Raw genomic sequence first — 21,156 nt, 5'->3', positions numbered from 1 at the left:
AATGCATGTAGGCATGTAGACATGGTCAAGACGATCTGCTGCAGTTCAAACCGAGCATCAGAATGGGGAAGAAAGGTGATTTAAGTGACTTTGAACGTGGCAGGGTTGTTGGTGCCAGACGGGCTGGTCTGAGTATTTCAGAAACTGCTGATCTACTGGGATTTTCACACACAACCATCTCTAGGGTTTACAGAGAATGGTCCGAAAAAGAGAAAATATCCAGTGAGCGGCAGTTCTGTGGGTGAAAATGCCTTGTTGATGCCAGAGGTCAGAGGAGAATGGCCAGACTGGTTCGAGCTGATAGAAAGGCAACAGTATAACTCAAATAACCACTCATTACAACCGAGGTATGCAGAAGAGCATCTCTGAACGCACAACACGTCGAACCTTGAGGCAGATGGGCTACAGCAGCAGAAGACCACACCGGGTGCCACTCCTGTCAGCTAAGAACAGGAAACTGAGGCTACAATTCACGCAGGCTCACCAAAATTGGACAACAGAAGATTGGAAAAACGTTGCCTGGTCTGGTGAGTCTCGATTTCTGCTGCGACATTCGGATGGTAGGGTCAGAATTTGGCGTCAACTACATGAAAGCATGGATCCATCCTGCCTTGTATCAACGGTTCAGGCTGGTGGTGGTGGTGTAATGGTGTGGGGGATATTTTCTTGGCACACTTTGGGCCCCTTAGTACCAATTGAGCATCGTGTCAACGCCACAGCCTACCTGAGTATTGTTGCTGACCATGTCCATCCCTTTATGACCACAGTGTTCCCATCTTCTGATGGCTACTTCCAGCAGGATAACGCGCCATGTCATAAAGCTCGAATCATCTCAGCCTGGTTTCTTGAACATGACAATGAGTTCACTGTACTCAAATGGTCTCCACAGTCACCAGATCTCAATCCAATAGAGCACCTTTGGGATGTGGTGGACTTGGAGATTCGCATCATGGATGTGCAGCCGACAAATCTGCAGCAATTGCGTGATGCTATCACGTCAATATGGACCAAACTCTCTGAGGAATGTTTCCAGTACCTTGTTGAATCTATGCCACGAAGGATTAAGGCAGTTCTGAAGGCAAAAGGGGGTCCAACCCGGTACTAGCAATGTGTACCTAATAAAGTGGCCAGTGAGTGTACATATGCACCTCAAAGTTATACAAATAAACAAAACAAACTCTTATCGTTTGATTCACATTTGTAAACGGTTTTAACAAACCTCAAAGGTTGAAAGAGCTTATGGCGGACACAAAACCCTCGCCGCCATCTGGTCTGCAATCGTTCGCCTTCTCTCACGTTGTGTCTGCTCTGTTCTGCATGGTCCAAAAAAAGCGTGTTCACAACAACCATTGTTCATGTCCTGACAGCGCGACACAATCAGTGATACGCGTTCCATACTTAAAGCGGCAGTAACATAAATGTCAATATAACAGAAATAGGGACTTAAACCGTGGTTTCCGAGTTTATAAGAACATGAATGAGTTTCTTTACATTCTACACTAACACGTCTTTACCACCGGGTTACACCACTCGCTCCTGCTTAACTATTGACGTCCTCGGTGACTGGATCAGTAGTCTTCACCTCTTTCAAAGCTTCTCTAAGGAACACTGAACCTAAATTCGCTAGGATCTGAGATACAACTGCTGAACTTAGGGACAGTGACTCGAAAGCTGATTTTGGCTCAATTTGCGGGTTTGTATGCACAGCAGCATCGATTGTCTTACTCCTGCGAGGAGCAGGGATGGGAACCTGTACTACAGTTACAGGGTCAGGTACGGGCTCTGAATCAACAGTTACTGACTGTCCCAGTTCAGGGTCCAAAGTATCAGTCTCCATAACACTGGGCTCTACATCAGACATTACTGCCTCAATAGACTGAGGGTCAGCAACAGGTAGGGGATTGGTTTCTGAATTATTCTTTACCCTAAGAGAAACCTCTTCAATCACAATTCCATCATCATGTTCTCCCATCTGACCTCTATGATTCTGAACCTCCAGACTGAATAAACTCATGGACTGGTCTGGTAATCTTCTTTCTAAGCATCGAGCTAGGGAGAGTTGGATTTACACATGGCCTAATGTCTACACTGTTCACTCTCTTAACAGGCCCTCCCTCAACAGGTTGAACTGTGTACGTAGTTCCCTGTATCGCCAAAATCTGATACACAGTTGCACCCCATGCATTCTGTATTTTGTTTCTCCCCAAAGGTCTATGTCTTAAGTACACATGCTGACCTTCCTCTACCGGGGGGACAGGACACCTTGTCATTGTGAACAGCAATCTGTTCAGCAGCTTTCTGCTCCGAGTATTCTTTTGCTCGTGCATGTGCATCTCTTAGTCTTTGATGATGAACAGCCAACCAGTCAAGTTTCTTATCCTCAGAATGCTCCTGTCCAAACAGGGCATCAATTAGGAGATGAGGATCCACACCATACAGTATGTAATGAGAATAACCTGTCGTTGAGTGTGGAGTCACGTTGTATGCATACACCAATTCTGGTAAATGCTCAGGCCAATGCCTCTTTCTGTCAGCGGGCAGTGTGCGCAAAAACTCATGTAAATTTCTACTAATGCTCACATTGTATGAAAAAAAAAAAACAAAAAAAAAAAAACGTTCACATTCTGCATTTCCTGTAGGATGATGGGGAGTAGTTCACATTTTCTTTATCCCATACAACTTGAGAAGTTCACCTATTACCTGGCTCTCAAAATTTCGGCCCTGACCCGAATGCAACCGTTCAGGCACACCATACTTCATGAACCATTCCCTTATCAGCACCTTAGCTATGGTGTCTGCCTTTTGGTCACGTGTGAAAAACGTGTGTGAACTTTGTAAACACGTCTGTAATCACAAGAACATTTCCTCTGCCATCTGTAGCTGGCTCAAGCACTGTGAAATCTACAGCTACAACCTCCAAAGGTCTCAATGCAAGGAATGATCTCATAGGGGGGTGAATTTTTGGATGTGGCATTTTAGTGAAACAACAGCGCTGACATTTTTTGACCCACAGCTCCACATCCTCATGCATCCCGATCCAAGAAATGCGGCCAACTGTGCTACCAACCTTTGCTCTTTGGCCCCTAGTTTTGCACTTTTGAGATCACATAAGGGGTTGTTGTCAGTCACTACCTTGAATTTTGAATCAAGCAGATATCCAGTAGTTCGAGCATCATGCTACTTTAGTTCGTGTCATTCTTTTCTGCATTTCTCAGCCTCCAACTGGCATATGCAATTACCCTTTTTCTGTCATCCTGTTGCTGATATAGGACCGCTCCTAAGCCATGACTACACGCATTGGTCTCTATTATGAATGGACAGGTAAAATTAGCATAATCAAGTATGGGTGCACTGTACGTTTTTCTTTCAAGGTGTCAAAAGCATTTTGACATTCTGTGTTCCATAATGCACAAAGCATTTAGTTGACTTTAGTTGGGCTGCCAGTGTTAAGACACAAATTCACAACATCATGAAGTGGACCGGAAATCTTTGAAAAGCCCTTAACATATCTCCTATAATAGCAACAAAACCCAAGGAATGATCTAAGTTCCTTCAATGTAGCAGGGGCTGGCCATTGTTTTACAGCTGCTACGTTTCCAGGATCTGTTGCTATACCATCTGTGGAGATTTGACGCCCCAGCAACTTGACTTCTTTTTGAAGGAGATGCCATTTCTCCAACTTCACCTTCAGTCCTGTCTCTTTAAGGCGTTTTAGCACTGTTTCTAGCCTCTCTTAAGTGTTTCTGGAAGCTCCACGAATACACTAGTATGTCGTCTAAATATACTACCATAATCTGGAAGACCAGGTCACTCACGGTTGCCTGCATTAACCGTTGGAACGTTGCAGGTCCATTGCAAACACCCATGGGCATGCAAAGACACTCAAAGAGACCAAAAGGCATTGCAAATGCTGTCTTATGCCTGTCACATTCATCAATTGCCACCTGGTGGTATCCATTGGTAAGATCAATGGTTGAGAAAAACTTTGCGCCTTGTAAAGCATCAAAGCTCTCATCGATGCGGGCTGGGAACACATCTTTCTTTGTCTTCTGATTTCGCTTTCTGTAGTCTACACACAGACGTATAGTGCCATCAGCCTTTCGTACTATCACCACAGGAGAAGCATAAGAGCTGTCACTATCCTGAATGACACCTTTCCTCAATAGCTTTGAAATGTGCTCTTGAACCTCTCTGTACAGTTTCGGTGGAATGCGACGGTACGGTTGTGCAACTGGTTCCTCGTCAACCACCTTAATTTCATGCTTAACCTGATCGGTATAGCCAAGGTCCTTATCATCATCTGTGAAAAAACACATATGTACTTAGCTAGTAACTCACATTGCTTGTTTCCCTCTTCAACTGTGCCACCAATGCCAAGATTGTCAATGACTGACTGCACTCTACTCTGAGCATCAGAATTATTTGTCTCTACTGTGACCTGCTCAACATCAGCAGAGATGCGTTGAAAATTTACTTCACAGGTCTGTTCACCGTCAACACTCTCAACTCGAGATACAAAACCCAGCCGGGTTCTCGGGCAGAGCCACACATCCTCTTGTGAGAAATTCACAACTTGGACTGGGACAGTTTGACGCTGACCACTCACCAACGTTGGAATGATTGCGAGACCTTGAGGGAGCGTTGTGTTTCCAGGTTCTACCAGCAGTTGAGCATCTTTCTCAGCCCCCTTAATGGTTCCTTTTACCATGACAGTGGCTAAGGAAGATGAAGGTATGTGTACCTTATCTTTACCAGTGAGTCTGGCAATGGCTCTCTTATCAACATTGCATTTCTGCATTTGCCAAAACACAGTTCTCCATTCCGAATCTAATTTCCCACCCAGTGCAGTATCAAATTCAGATTGCACTAACTGCCAACACTTGCGAATGATATTCATACCAATGATACGGGCTTCTGTCATCTGGGAGCTCTTAGAGTCCTTCACAACCAAAAAGCCACAATCTCGGATTTTCATACCCATTGCTTCAACTTCCAATTCAAGGTAACCTAGATAAGGTATCTCTAGTCTATTTGCAATAGTTATTCAAAGCCAACTAGAGATGGAATACACATCCTTCTGAAAGAACCTTTCAGTGATGGTGCTTACACTGCTACCAGTATCCACTAAACAATGTGCTGTAGTACAACCGATATTAAGCTCTTTTACTTGGCATTTTCCTATTGCACGCTCTATCACCTGCTCTCGTGTTTGGTTGTCCTGTCTGTGAGTTGTTTATCTAGCCCAAACTGTCCGACTCTATACAACCCGGGGAGGGGGGGGGTCTCGTTTCCCTGAGCATAGCTTCTGTCTGTAATTCTTGGTGATACGTCCCGCAGTCTTGCACTTTAAACATATCGGCTTACCATCGTCTGTGAATTTAGGCTGAGCTCTAGGTTTGCTATCTGAGAAGGCACCAGTGCCCTCCATTTTTGTGCTCTGTAGTGGACATAGCGTTTTTGCTCATCTCTCTCATACTATACATGCCACTGTATTCAGTCCTGTTTTCCCTTAAAGAGGACAGGATAACTATGCCCTTACAATGACGTCACGTGTGTGTGTGTGTGTGTGGGGGGGGGGTTGTACACTACAGTGGACATGTTGTAACATTTGAAACAAATCAAGCTTAATTTTTTTTGCAATGTGTTTTTTTACCACCCAAAATTTAATTTATGTAAACAAAAAAAATAAAGAAATTAAACAACATTATTTTTCCTGGGTCTCATATTACAGAAATAGGGACCTAAATCATGGTTTCCGAGTTCCGAGTTTATAAGGATTTAAATGAGTTTCTTTACATTCTACACTAATATTCTTTTACCACTGGGGTACATTAACAGCACCTGATATGATGAACCAATCATAATCAGTGGAAACCCTAGACAGTACCTCCAAAAATTCATCAAGAAAGCCATGTTTAGATTTTGGTGGCCGATAGACAGTAATTTTTGTAACACCTGTCCCATATAGCTATATAAAAATCTGCTATGTGTAGTAGTACTGTGGGCGGGGCCTGGGTACGTTTTAAAATAAATGGCGCTATTACCTGTATGCTCTTAAATTATTTGAGTGGTTCTCTCTTTTAAACTAAAATAACTGGCGGTGCCTCCAAATAAATTTATGATATATAATAAAGACATATCACTTGGATTTTGGTTTAGTCTCTTGTCCTAATTCTATCTATCCTTTTAACAGTTATTAAATATGAATAACCTGTGACACAACAAGGTTTCTTGATGTAATGCCAAATTATGGTAGGCTATTTATTTACATTAAACAGAACTTCTCAAAATCACATTCATGAATAAAGACAAGTAGGACTAAATCCCAAATATGAATAAACACCAAATGATATCAAATAACATCAAGCATAGGTGCACACATACACACTCTCACACACACTCGCACACACACACACACACACACACACACACACACACACACACACACACACACACACTCTGCAACCTATGGTCAACCGGGGTCAGCCCTATGTTCCCACAGCCCAACGGGCCCACAGCCCTATGTTCCCACATTCTAAGAATTTTTTTTTCACTGAAACTGTTGAAAATTAGGCTCTATGTTCCCACATTTCTAAGATTTTTCTTATTTCTAAGATTTTTCTCAAAATGAAACCCTATGTTCCCACATTTCTAGGACATTTTCAAAATTAGGTCTTGTGTTCCTACATTTCCCTTCAATGTAAGCCCTATCCTCCCACAAGATTTTTGGAAGCACTTTATAGTAAATGAATGAGTAATTTTTTTCCACAATATTTGGTGAAGAGCTATAGCGGACAGGACCGACCCCCTGGTCCACAGTGTTTGCTCAAATGGCTGTTTTTCATGGAGGTGAGTTCAATTTCGGTATGAGGGTTCATCACTCCACAGCAACCCCATGTTGGAGTAGCGGTGTTGAGCTTGAGAGTTTGGAAGCTAGCTCTCTCCTTCAAATCGCCAGCCGCGGGATTGAGTGGCAAACCCTCAACTACCAGGGGTAGAAATGTGGGAACGTAGGGCCTAATTTAAAAAAAAAAAAAATCTTAGAAATGTGGGAACATAGGGCTGTGGGAACATAGGGCCTAATTTTGAAAAAAATCTTAGAAATGTGGGAACATAGGGCTGTGGGAACATAGGGCCTAATTTTGAAAAAAAAATCTTAGAAATGTGGGAACATAGGCACGCTCCTGGTCAACCCACTTGTAAACCAAACCCCCGTTGCAGGCCTGAGTCGTGGCTTGGGAGCGTAGAGGCCTAGAAACTGTAGTGGCTGCGTCACTTGGCCACACAAGCAAAATAAAAAAACAGGTGGTCAGTACTCACAGATCCAGGGGACATTTAGAAGGGGAGGACGAGGGGAAACTGGGTGATGGGCGCTCGGCAGGGCGCAGAAGAACAGCGGCGGAGAAAGAAACAGCAGCGACAGTCAACTAGCGCTCCAACAGGAAACAGTTCTCCAAAGGGGTCCAACGGAGCTGTCCTCTCTTACAGCCACACATCATCAGTCTCCTGAATCAAATAAATCAGCTAAGCAACAAGTCCATACACTATTTCGTGGCGAGCTAGCGATAGCTTGTCTTAACCAATTCTTCAAAGCTGAGCTAACTGTTATTATGCTAATGCTAACAGCTACTCGCGCTTAGCAACACGATGCGTTTTTACACCATAACATGTAGTCACAGTATGAAAAGCAATACACAATCTCATATTCACCTCTTGCAGATCACAAAAATCCGAACCCTTTGGATAACTGTTCGTCAACCACTAACATTTTGCTCTCAAACAATCTGCACTGTTCACTTGACGGTGACCATTCGCTTTTTTCCCCCCGTTCTCCAACACACCAGACCTAACAGCTTACAACCAAGCCCCGCCCCCTACCTGAGAACAGAATCTGGATTGGCTGTCATTTAAGAACATGACAATTAAACCAAAGGACAACATAGATTGACATAATGCGGCTAATTAAGTTAGGCTGTTAGACTGACTACACGTGCTTGGTCCTGTACATATTATGCAAACTATGCTCATTTGCATAAACTCTAACCCTTTAACTGTAAAGATTATGACTTCTCTATTTTATCCTTCCTCATATATCTTTAACATATTTAAACATTATGAACTTAATTTTTAAAACTATTTATATCCTAAATGAATTTTAACCAAATGTCTAAATGCATTTTAGCCAGGGCTACATTATTAAAATCGTTGCATTACAATGTATAGTAAAAGCAAGGTATCCAAAAGACGTGATCCCCGTGGGGGATTTCCTTGCAGCTATAGGAATCTCTTATCAGATCTGGTGGTATGGATGAATTTGAAGCCAGGAGGTGCAGTCTCAATGATCGCGACTGTGCCATTTCTATCAAGGTCTCGGTCAGTTGGGTGAAGTGCAGGTTATGGGTACTTATATCCATCCATCCATTATCCAAACCGCTTATCCTGCTGTCAGGGTCGCGGGGATGCTGGAGCCTATCCCAGCCGTCATTGGGTGGCAGACGGGGAGACACCCTGGCCCAGAGGTGGGAGTCCCGCCAGGACAGGCAAACCAGGCAATAGCTTGGGCCCCCCAAATATATGTGGGGAAAAGGGCCCCCGATGGCCACACATATAGTATTGGCACATTTTGCAAAGACAGCTATAAACCCTCTTAAACGTCTCAGAAAGGCAAATACCCCCCCCCCTCCACTGGCCACTCGTATTGCCGCGTTTTGTAGTGACAACCGCAAAGTCATAAAGTAAAGTGACATTCCATAAAGCATAAAGGCACTATTGCGCCGTCGCTGAAAACGGAAACCCCCTTTGCGAGACCCCTTCTAGTTTTGAGAGTTGGCGAGCTACCTGTAACTAGATGATGTACCACGGTTTGCCGAAACGTTTGCATTAACCAAACGGTCCAAACTCGACAAAGGCTACAAATTCTTCATCGAACGGTACCTGTTTGATTATGCTAAATAACTTATGTTAAAGGCATTAACTTTAAATCATAGTCAGAAAGAGAGAGATCTTGAGAGAGAGAGAGAGAGAGAGAGAGAGAGAGAGAGAGAGAGAGAGAGAGAGAGAGAGAGAGAGAGAGAGAGATCTTGAATTCAACTAAATAACTTATGGAAAGATCGCACCATCTCAACCAATCTGAAAACTACAAACAGTCGTATGGCCAGTCATGATATATGGAAGTGAAGGATGGACTTTGCCTAAAACAGATGAAAAGAAAACCAATGCTGCCGAAATGTGGTTTTGCCGCCGTTCGCTGAGAATAGGTTGGATAGAAAAACAAACAAATGAAAGTGTGCTACAGCAACTTGGAACAAATATGATCCTTCTGTCGACCATTCAGAGACGACAACTAAAACATTTCAGCCACGCTATGTGTCATAAGACCTGCACTATTATGAAAAATAGAAAGATAGATACATAGATAGATAGTGATGGTGGTCGACAGTTGGACGCTGCCTACCATTCCCCTCATCACCTTTTCTTTTTATTAATCCATATAATTTTATCATTATTATTTTTACATAATGATGCTGGTCGCGTGGCTTGGTCCTGGACTGTTCCGGCGACGTCTGGAACTGCTTGGCATCCTGCGCATCATATTCTTCATACTGTCGCAGGCTGATATTTACACCTCAGTGATGACGATTGGCGTGGGCAAATACACGATGCCGCGACAGACCGCGTGGCCGTTAGCTACTGTAGCTAGCAATAGCGGCTAGCGACCGCGCTATGCTAACCTGCTGTCCTGACGCTCGGTAGCATAACGTTAACTTTATGTTGTAGACTCACCCTTTTGGTGTTCAGCGACGAAAGGGGGTGTAGCTGATCACTCTCTGTCTCTCTGGCTCTTTGGTGGTATAGGGGTTTGCTTGGGCCTGTAACCTGGCGGGAGGAGCAGCTCGACTCACGTCTATACTTGTAGGACTCCAGATAACAACTGCCTACGCTTCCGGGTCAAGCTGGCTATCCCCGCGATAGCGCGTGCCCCCCACTCAATGGCAGCTTCCCTCTCTATTAACCCTGACAACAGCCCCTGTCCCGACAATCTAGCTCGGTATTCGCCACACTACCCCCCCCCCCAGACTGCTGAGTCCCTTCAGCACCTAATCACTAACTTATTAAAATAACAGAACACACTGCCTAGTAACTGCAGTAAACGTAAAAGTAAAAAGTCTGGCCTGAACCGCCAGCTATCTTCAATTGCCCAAACATAACTAACAGGGCCTCTCAAATATATATATATATATATATTAAAAAAAAAAAACCACTTAACTTATCTAACCCCAACTATCTCTGCAACTGACCTGACTAACCCTTAACTAATGTTGGTCAGTCGCGGTCTCCGTCAGTCAGGAGTCGTCTTGGTAGCGGGCAGGCCTGGTTATGGACCTGCCCCTCCTAGTAAGTTGGGCTGGGTTGGTAGCTTCTTCGTTTGACCCAGAGCTGGAGCCACTCGGGGGTGCCGGTTGGGTCTTTGCTCTTCGTCGGCGACGACGTGCAGCAGGCTGTCCACGGCTCTGCGTCAGTCGAGGAGATATCCCGGGGAACGCTCCGACCTCCGGCGGTCGCTTCATGGAGAGGTCGGGGGCATCTGTGTCGTCCTTGGCTGTATTCCCAGGATGAGTGGGGGTACTTGCAGGAGAGCTGGTGCAGACAGGCGGTGTATGTGCATCCTCCACTGCGTCCTTATCTTCATCTTGGAACCCAAGTGGTGTGCAACGTGTAGGTTGTCTAGCAGGCTGTCCATCACCAGTGTCTATCCTGTGTTTGACTACATAGAACCGGCCAAGGTCTCCATCGGTTGCCGCAAAGATGGACTGGTACTTCAGGAGAAGAAGGAGAAATGCCTCTTGCTGTTCTTCACTCAGGCCCTCACTTGCTGAAGTGAACAGTTCAAAGATGGAGAGGCAGGTCTAGCACACTTGCTGGCTTCAGACGTCGTATCTGCTGCGAGAGCTCAGGAGGCGGTGGTGGGGTTTTGAAGAAGAGATCAGGGGGTTCCTCCATGGCTTCGATGAGGATTCCAAGGCAGGTGCCTCCCGGAAGGTTCGTGGTGGAAGGAGACAGGTTGCAGATTCTTATAGGCACCCTTTCATCCATGTCTACGATGACGCTGCCAGGGGACACGCCATCCGCTAGTCCAGCTGGCTCCAGGACTGCTGTCACTCCAGGTTTGGGATCCTCCACCACACCCCATACGTCACATTCACTTTCCGGAGGAAGGGTTGATGGGTTCAAGAGAAGCACTCTGGAGACGGCATAGTTCTCCACTGACCTCCCAGCAATGAAGCTTGGCACTGGCTCGCCCTCGATGAACACCTTGCCTCCGTTGAGTACTGTCACATCTGCCGCCAGCATGAAGTGTAGTCCCATGAGGAGGGAGTCGCGGATAGGTGCTACGTACACATCCCAGTCCCGGCTTTTGCTGCCCATCTTATTTGTCACACTGTATCCTTGTGCAGTCCCCATCGCCTTTCCAGTCTCGGCGTTCAAGAGGCAAGCTGGTTTACCGTTCGAGTGGTCCGCTAACTGGAGCTGCTGAAACACTTCTTGTGACATTACAATGGCTTCCGCACCGGTGTCGATGACGCACTGGACGGGGATGTGATTAACTGTGATCGGGACCATTAGGCTGGGGCCTTCGCCCTTGGCTCAGGCTATATTGATGACTTATCGATGCTCAGCTTTTTCATTCTTGGGGGACTCCGTTTGGCCGCTTGTGGAGCTGGCCAGGTCCGGGCCATTGGACCTGGCCAGTTCTAGTTTCCAAATCCTCCTGGGGCTGGGTGACCTCGAACAGTCCCTCTTGAAGTGACCAACCTCCCCACAGTGGTAGTATGCGCCCTTTTGAGTGGTAGATGGGCTTGGCGATCTGAGTCGGGTTGTTGTGTTCGTGGAGCCCGGCGATCGTGTGGGGGACCTCCCGCGCTCCTGATCGACCTTGGTGTGGAGCCTGGAAGGGCTAGCTGCAGCTGTCGTTCCATTTCTTTAATCACGTCTGCTACCAGGGCCTGTACTTCCTGCTGTAGCTGAGGAGCTTGTGTTGATGGCGTGGCCGAGGCTATCTCTCTTCCAGGATTCTCATCAGCCAAGGAAATGCGCCTGACTTTCCTTTTCCCCTCCGTATCTTGACCCAGGGTTGCTTTGTAGTTATACTCATGGGCCTCCGCAAGCTTCTGGGCTTCTGCCAGTGTTTTTGGATCAGCGTTCATGACTTCATAGGCAACCTGCTGATTTAGGAGCCTCTTGAGGAACGCATCCGCTTCCAGCTGTTCCTGGAGCTCTAGGTCGACCCCGGGTAGGCTAGCGTGATGAGCTGGTGGACCTCTTCTGCGAACTCAGCCGAGGAGGCCTCCTTCTGCTGACGGACCTCGTTCAGGTTACGCCGCGTGGTGGAAGGTGGAATGTGCTTCCCATAGCGCTCTCAACTGCTCTGTGAGTCTTCTCTGATATGTTCTGGCAGAGAACTGATAAACCGTACTGCAGGGCATCTCAGCCGCTCATGAAGCCTGTCCAACCAGTCTGCAATGGAACGCATTCCAGTCCTCACTTCCGTCGAAAGGGGCCAGAAGCTTCGTACTTGGGCAACATGCAGACGGATGGGGATGACCAGGTTGGGGGTGACTTTGGAAATGGCTGTTACTGCTTGGCGCAGAGCTGTGGTTTCCCAGACCATTGTCGGCCCGCCTATTGGCTGTGCTGGCAGGGAAGTTCACGTTGACAGGGGTGGTGATGAACCTATTAGATGTCGGATAATCACCTCTTCTGTCTTTTCTGTGCCGTCGGCAGCCAGCTGATTCCACATCTGTGTATTCTTCTCTGTCCCAACTAACCAATGATGTGCTCTGGGAGTGTCGCTGGATCACGTCGAGGACAGGAGCAAACTCAGGGGCTTGTTGGGAAGCTGGGGTCGACAGCCCTCCAGCTGCAGTGTCCCCTTGGTGTGGGGTGCTGTTTGGAGAGGTCAGGAGGGCCCAGGACGGACGCAGACGCCGCTCCCAGGTGTAAACTCACATCTCCACCACCATTGTCTGCGCCAACAGGTTGCTGTGTTGCAGTTCCAGCCCCCTCCTTCTTCATTATCCCCACCTGCTCCGTCCTTAGCTGCTCATGCATTTGTTGCACTTGCTGCATTTGCAGCATAAACTGCGTTTGTTGCGTTTGCATAAACCAGGGGTCCCCAATAGGCGGCCCGCGGGCCACGTCCGGCCCGTGACGGGTTGATTTATGGTCCGCGAGAATTTTTGGAGAAATGCCAGAAGAATTTCTTTAATTCCCTACCAATTTTTTTTTTTGATTTCTTAGTAAAAGTAAGACTAGTAATACATCGAAAAATAGATGAAAAATCTCTTTAAATTATAATACCTGCAACGTATCAATACCAAAACAAACTAACGAAAAACATGCTGCTGGAGGTTGAGTGGCCCGTGGTTTTAAAAGTGGCCCTAAAAGTGGCCCGCTATGAAAAGTAATTGGGGACCCCTGGCATAAACTGTTGCTGTTGCGTTTGCATGCGTTGCATGAACTGTTGCATTTGCAACATCATTGGCTGTAGCCATACCGGTGCCTGCTGCTGCGGCCTCCCTTCCCCTTCAGCTAGCTCTCCTTGGTCATTCTCTCCGTTCTCCCCCATCTTCTCTTTGCCTTCCCTCCTTTTCTTCCTCCGCGTATCCAGGTTTGAACCGGCGCCCGCGCGCGCGATAAAAGGCGCCGACACGCAGTGTTAGCGTTCCGAAGCTAGCTAGCTAACTAGCTGTTAGCACAAACGGCTAGGCTGCTGGACTGTTCCGAGACTTCTTCTGACAGACACAATCCCGTTTCCTGACACCATTTGTCGCGGGCTGATATTTACACCTCAGTGATGACGAGCGGCGTGGGCCGTTAGCTACTGTTAGCTAGCAATAGCGGCTAGCGACCGCGCTATGCTAACCTGCTGTCCTGACGCTCGGTAGCGTAACGTTAACTTTATGTTGTAGACTCACCCTTTTGGTGTTCAGCGACGAAAGGGGGTCTAGCTGATCACTCTCCGTCTCCCTGGCTCTTTGCTGGTACAGGGGCTTGCTTGGGGCTGTAACCTGGCGGGTCCCGGCACAGACGGGAGGAGCAGCTCGACTCACGTCTATACTTGTAGGATTCCAGACAACAACTGCCTACGCTTCCGGGTCAAGCTGGCTATCCCCGCGACAGCGCGTGCCCCCCACCCAATGGCAGCGTCCCTCTCTAGTCACCCTGACAACAGCCCCTGTCCCGACAATCTAGCTCGGTATTCGCCACAATACATTTTATAAGTCCATTATAATTGTGTTATCCTCTTTCAGTGTTGTATTGTGTAAATAGCGTAAACACAACATCCATTGGACGTTGTGCGTCTTGGGAGAGAGACCCCTCCTCTGCTGCTCTCCCCGAGGGTTCGTCCCATTTTTTCTCCCTGTTAACGGTTTTTTTAGGGAGTTGTTCCTTATCCGGTGAGAGGGTCTAAGGACAGGATGTTGTGTTGCTGTTCAGCCCACTGAGGCTAATTTGTAATTTGTGATATTGGGCTATACAAATAAAATTGATTTGATTTGATTTAGACAGATAAGATAGATAGATAGATAGATAGATAGATAGATAGATAGATAGATAGATAGATAGATAGATAGATAGATAGATAGATAGATAGATAGATAGACAAGACAGACAGAATCATAGCCATAATCATATGACTATGATTAGCTAGTCTTAAAGTTACCTTTGGAAATTCAGCTCGAGCATTCCTGTATTTCCAGAAGTCGTCTCTACATCCACGAGTCGTCTACGGCGCAAACGGAAGTGACGATGACCTGCTACGGAAGTTAATTAGCGTCATCGTGAAAACAGTGTCAACGTCCAACCGGAGGACATGACGTCAGCGTGTGAATGGTAGGCCAAGCCTTCAGTGATTCTTAGTCTTATATCAACACAACTTTCTTCAAGTCACTGACTCCAGAGTCTTTTTAAATCATTTATTTCACATGCTTCGAAAGCAACACTAGAAAAGCTATATGGCACAAAGCATTTTACTGCAGAGATCAAAGTATTCAGACATTCAACAGAAAACAGTAAAAAAATAAAAAATCGAAATTAAGAATCTAAAAATGAAACGTGTCATTGTGTATATACAAATGTAGTCTTAAGGTAATAAACACCTCTGATCACAACTGTAGTTTCACCATGGTATGCCGTGTGCTAGAACTACATGCATAATAAAGATTCTACAGAGAATCAGTTCCCAATATACACAACACAATATTCAGTTTAAATGCCACATGAATATTGCAAATGAACACACCAGAATAACACAGAATAACATATTTCAATACTGAACAGGTTAGTGCACATTTATAATGGACTGCTGACTCCAGATCCCTCTGGAAGTCTAAAACCTAATATGCCACTATGCCAGGGGACGGTCACGGAAATATGTTACACAACACCTGATTCAATTTGAACACATTTAATATTCACGCCAATCTCTTCTATGTACAACAATAAACACATTCATTGTTAAGACACCGAATGAGATGTACTTTGGCTGAGTCACAATTACAATATACTGACAGCAATAGTGAGGGATCATGAACTGGTGCTTTATAGCTGCACCACCTTTAAAAACCTCTGATTGTGACATTTTAAACATCAACATTGTCGTTCTTCAGCATCTATCGGCGTGGATTTGATCTTTTACATTTGCTGGGTGCTCTGGCAGGTCCAGGGCGGTGGATTGAGACGGCCCTGGTGCTCTTTTCCCCCGCCCGAGGATGGCCTCGGATGGGTTTCAGTTCTAACCTCACAAGCTAAAAAACACGCAATGATTGCATCGTTGTGACAGGGCGGCTCACCCGCATCTCTTCGCTTTTACTTTACATAGCTTCAATAGTCTCCCCTGACTCGGCAGGTTTCAGAAAACAAAACACACACACACACACACCAGATAGCATCTGGATGTGGGCCACTTCAGGCAGTGATGCGGCACTGATGGCCTTCTTCTGGCCCTGACAAACTGGATGTGAGCCTGAAGTGGCCCACATGTATAACAGCAAATGTGGCCCAAATATGCCAAATCAAATGTGGGCCTTTTTTGGCAAAGATGCGGTGCTCTCGGTAACATGTAATCTGGATGTGACCCTGAAGTGGCCCGTGTGGTAAATGGTGACTATGGCCCAAATATCACAAAACAAATATGGGCCACCTTTGGCAAATATGTGGCATATGCGGCATTGCTATGGCTTGGTTCTGGCCCAGATCTGGCAAACAGGAGCGGACCACCCAAGTGCCATCATTCCATGCGGTATGTGGGGCCGGATGAAAGTGTCGGTGTGGGACGGGTCCAGGCCACAGCCATTTTGCTTTCACACACACACACACACACACACACACACACACACACACACACACACACACACACACACACACACACACACACACACAGCCTCCACCATGAGATGAGATGTTGAGATGTGTTGACACTGGGCTAAAAGCACCATCATAGTAGTGGCTCCTCATGTATGAGCATGTTCCGGCTCCTCTTCATTACGGGACTGATGACTCTTGTGTATTCAAGTGTAATGTGACCGTTCTGCTTAACAATGAGCCACATACAACTTTGTCAACCAGTTGTCACACACCAACAAGGGAACACTGGCCTCTTGCTGACGCTGTAAAACCTGTCCGTCGACATCATTTGGCCAAACATGACAGATTTACGCCGCGGTCAGACGACACGAATTCAGCCAAATTTTGACACGATTTTGAAGTCGTCGACAAATTTCCAGTGTCGGATCCAATTATGAAGGTGTGGAATGACGAACGGGCAAATTTAGTGTGACATAACCATAGAACAGCAAGATGGCATCTGGGTACACCTCACGACACCCCTACGAAGTCTAGCATGTCAGAATTTTTTGTATTTTCCTGCCTAGTCTGACATCTCCTGCAACATGTTTCTGGACGTTGACCAATAGGACAACAGAGTGCTGTTTGGTGCACATAACAACAATAATAATAATAATAATAACCTGTGATGGCCTAGTGGCCTGTCCAGGGTGTCTCCCCACCTGCCGCCCAATGGCTACTGGGATAGGCTCCAGCATCCCGCGACCCTGAGAGCAGGATAAGCGGTTTGGATAATGGATGGATGGATGGATGGATGGATGGATGGATGGATGGATGGATGGATGGATGGACGGACGGATGGAACACAAGACCGCCAGCATGACACATAGCACTTCTGTAGTGATGACTGACAATTTCTTGACCCTCTTCCCTGACAACCTATGAACATGCGCAAGATCATGAGAGGCAGCAGATGATGATTGGTCGGGGTCATACTTGTAGCGTTACCAACCCAGCCACTGAGGATGCACAAGCCAGGGCATTCTTAGTGCCGGCTCCAAGCCCGGATAAATTACCAACAACTGCCACTGGTACTGTTGGCCAGCAGGGTGCCAATGGAAACTACGCTACTGTTGGGTGAAGGAGAAGGGGGGGGGGCATGTGCAGAGGCAGAGGGAGAGAAGGAAGGGTAAAAGTGTGGAGGCGAGAGTCGGAACTTTGAATTTTGGCACTATGACTGGTAAAGGGATGATGGAGAGAAGAAAGGTAGGTATACTGTGTGTGCAAGAGACCAGGTGGAAGGGGAGCAAGGCCAGGAGCATCGGAGGAGGGTCCAAACTCTTCTACTATGGTGCCAATGGGAGGAGTAATGGCGTAGGAGTCATTCTGAAGGAAGAGTATGTCAAGAGTGTGTTGGAGGTCGGCTTGGTTGGACGTCCCTACAGACACAATTGGCCGTGTCTACGGGTGGGAAGCCGGATGTGGGTATGTGTCCTGGTCGCTGCACTAGCACCTCCTCTGGTTGGCTGGGGCACCTGTTCGGGGGGAGGTGGAACTGGGGGGAATAGCGTGATCCTCCTATGCGCTACACCCCCTGGCGAAACTCCTCACTGTCAGATGAAAAGAAGCAGCTGGTGACTCCACATGTATCGGAGAAGGCGTGTGGTAGTCTGCAGCCCTCCCCGGATCGGCAGAGCGGGTGCAGCAGAGATCGGGACAGCTCGGAAGAGTGGGGTAATTGGCCGGATATAATTGGGGAGAAAAAGGGGGGAGAAAAAAAAGTGTGTTGGAGGTGGACAGCGTCGGAAAGAGTGAGGAGTATGAAGCTAGAAATTGAAGGTCTGATGATGACTGTTATCAGCACATATGCCCCGCAAGTTGGGTGTGAGATGGAAGAGAAAGAAGAATTCTGGAGTGAGTTGGATGACGTGGTGGAGAGGGTACCCAAGGAGGAGAGAGTGGTGATTGGAGCTGACTTCAATGGGCATGTTGGTGAAGGGACAGAGGTGGTGAGGAGGTGATGGGTAGATATGGTGTCAAGGAGAGGAACATGGAAGGACCGATGGTGGTGGATTTTGTGAAAAGGATGGAGATGGCTGTGGTGAATACATATTTCAAGAAGAGGGAGGAACACAGGGTGACGTACAAGAGTGGAGGAAAGTATACACAGGTGGACTATATCTTATGCAGGAGGCGTGATCTAAAAGGGATTGGAGACTGCAAGATGGTGACAGGGGAGAGCGTAGCTAGGCAATATCGGATGGTGGTCTGTAGGATGACTCTGGAGACCAAGAAGAGGAAGAGAGTGAAGGCAGAGCCAAGGATCAAATGGTGGAAGTTGAAAAGGAAGACTGCTGTGTGGCGTTGGGCTGGGGGGGTTTAGACAGGCACTGGGTGGTAGTGAAAAGTTGCCGGATGGCTGAGCAAGCACTGCAGAAATAGTGAGGGAGACAGCTAGGAAGGTACTTGGTGTGCCATCTGGAGAGAGGAAGGAAGACAAGGAGACTTGGTGGTGGAATGAGGAAGTAAAGCAAATTATACAGAGGAAGATGTTGGTAAAGAAGAAGTGGGATAGTCAGAGAGATGATGAAAGTAGACAGGAGTACAAGGAGACGCAGCGTAAAGTGAAGAGAGAGGTGGCAAAGGCAAAGAAAAAGGTATATGGTGAGTTGTATGACAGGTTAGACACTAAGGATGGAAAAACGGACTTGTACCAGTTGGCTAAACAGAGGGACCGAGCTGGGAAGGATGTGCAGCAGGTTAGGGCGATCAAAGATACAGATGGATATGTGCTGACAAGTGAGGAGAGTGTGTTGGGAAGGTGGAAGGAGTGCTTTGAGGGGCTGATGAATGAAGAAAATGAGAGAGAGAAGGGTGGGTGGTGTGAGGATGGTGAATCAGGAAGTGTGGCGGATTAGCAAGGAGGAAGTGAGGGCAGCTATAAAAAGGATGAAGAGTGGAAAGGCGGTTGGTCCGGATGACATACCTGTGGAGGCGTGGAGGTGTTTAAGAGAGGTGGCAGTGGAGTTTTTAACACAATCTTAGACAGTGAGAGGATGCCTGAGGAGTGGAGAAGAAGCATACTGGTACCGATTTTCAAGAATAAGAGCGATGTGCAGAACATTGTGATCTGTAGCAAGAGTAGGGTGCAGGCTGAGGAGAGCCTGGAGAGGTGGAGGTATGCACTGGAGAGAAGAAGAATGAAAGTCAGTAGGAGCAAGATGGAATACATATGTGTGAACGAGAGGGAGGACAGTGGAATGATGAGGATGCAAGGAGTGGAGGTGACGAAGGCGTATGAGTTTAAATACTTGGGGTCAACTGTCCAAAGCAACGGGGAGTGCAGAAGAGAATTGAAGAAGAGAGTGTAGGCAGGGTGGGGTGGGTGGAGAAGAGTGTCCAGAGTGATTTGTGACAGAAGGGTACCAGCAAGAGTTAAAGGGAAGGTTTACAAGATGGTTGTGAGACCAGCTATGTTATATGGTTTGGAGATGGTGGCACTGATGAAAAGACAGGAGGCGGAGCTGGAGGTGGCAGAGTTGAAGATGCTAAGATTTTCATTGGGAGTGATGAAGAAGGGCAGGATTAGGACTGATTATATTAGAGGAACCGCTCAGGTTGGACGGTTTGGAAACAAAGCAAGAGAAGCAAGATTGAGACGGTTTGGACATGTGTGGAGGAGAGATGCTGGGTATATTGGGAGAAGGATGCTGAAAATGAAGCTGCCAGGGGAGAGGAAAAGAGGAAGGCCAAAGAGGAGGTTTATGGATGTGGTGAGGGAGGACATGCAGGTGGCTGGCGTGACAAGAGGACAATCTAGAGGGCAGGAAGAGATGGAAACGGATGATCTGCTGTGGCGCCCCCTAACGGGAGCAGCCAAAAGTAGTAGTAGTAGTAGTAGTAGTAGTAGATACTTGTAGTGTTGCCAGTCTCCCGGCCAAGACAGCAAGAATTTATGGCACTATGATTGCCTAATCTGACATGGTGACCACTGTGAAAGACATAAACATCTTGTGGTCTGATCCTGGCATTAGTGATATGGGAACCCTATACTGCACTTAGGTTGGCACAAACATGTAGTTTGTCAGTTCCACTACATTGAACGATTTTGTTGTCCTTATGTTAGATGATCCTCCCTGGGAGGTCAAATGTCCATTGGATGGACTATGACTGTATGAAGGCATTTTAACCATGGTAGCTCTAGAGCTGGGATGCCTGAAAAGGCCCGTCAACCCTTCCAAACACAGAAACACAGCACACTTAAATGACCATCACATTAGTGACTAAAATAATCGAAACTCCTGACATGACCAATCGCACAATGCAAGAGGAAATGCCGGGCGATTAAGGGGACCCCTAAGACCTTTGTCCCTATAAGGATGTGGGTGCAGAGAGGGGGATTTGTCTCTCCAAACACATCGATGCTTTCGAGTCCATATCACACTGGCAGCCCAGTCTGAAGCCTCATCCATATGGCATTCATGGAAAATAAAGTGCCTCAACTTTGTGGCTGTCATCCAGTATTCTTTGGCTTCGTATTTCTGCACACTCATGACAGCTAGGTTGATTTAATGATGTTTCCATAGAAACTGATTGAGTTTCATTCTTTTCATTTGTGAAAAATAGGGCATATATATTTTCTATTATAATTCACAATCAGTGCACAAATAAATTTTCCTGATGCATTTCTTTTGGTTCTCCTTGAACGTGGTGTCATAGGACACATAGCAGGAATGTAAATTATGCGATTAAGACCTCATCACACTTCCATTTCTTTTGGCGGCTGTGTCTTTGCGCAAGACTACTTCA

This window comes from Lampris incognitus, chromosome 19, assembly GCF_029633865.1.
Source record: "Lampris incognitus isolate fLamInc1 chromosome 19, fLamInc1.hap2, whole genome shotgun sequence".
Lineage (NCBI taxonomy): Eukaryota > Metazoa > Chordata > Actinopteri > Lampriformes > Lampridae > Lampris > Lampris incognitus.
This window is presented reverse-complemented; position numbering follows the sequence as displayed.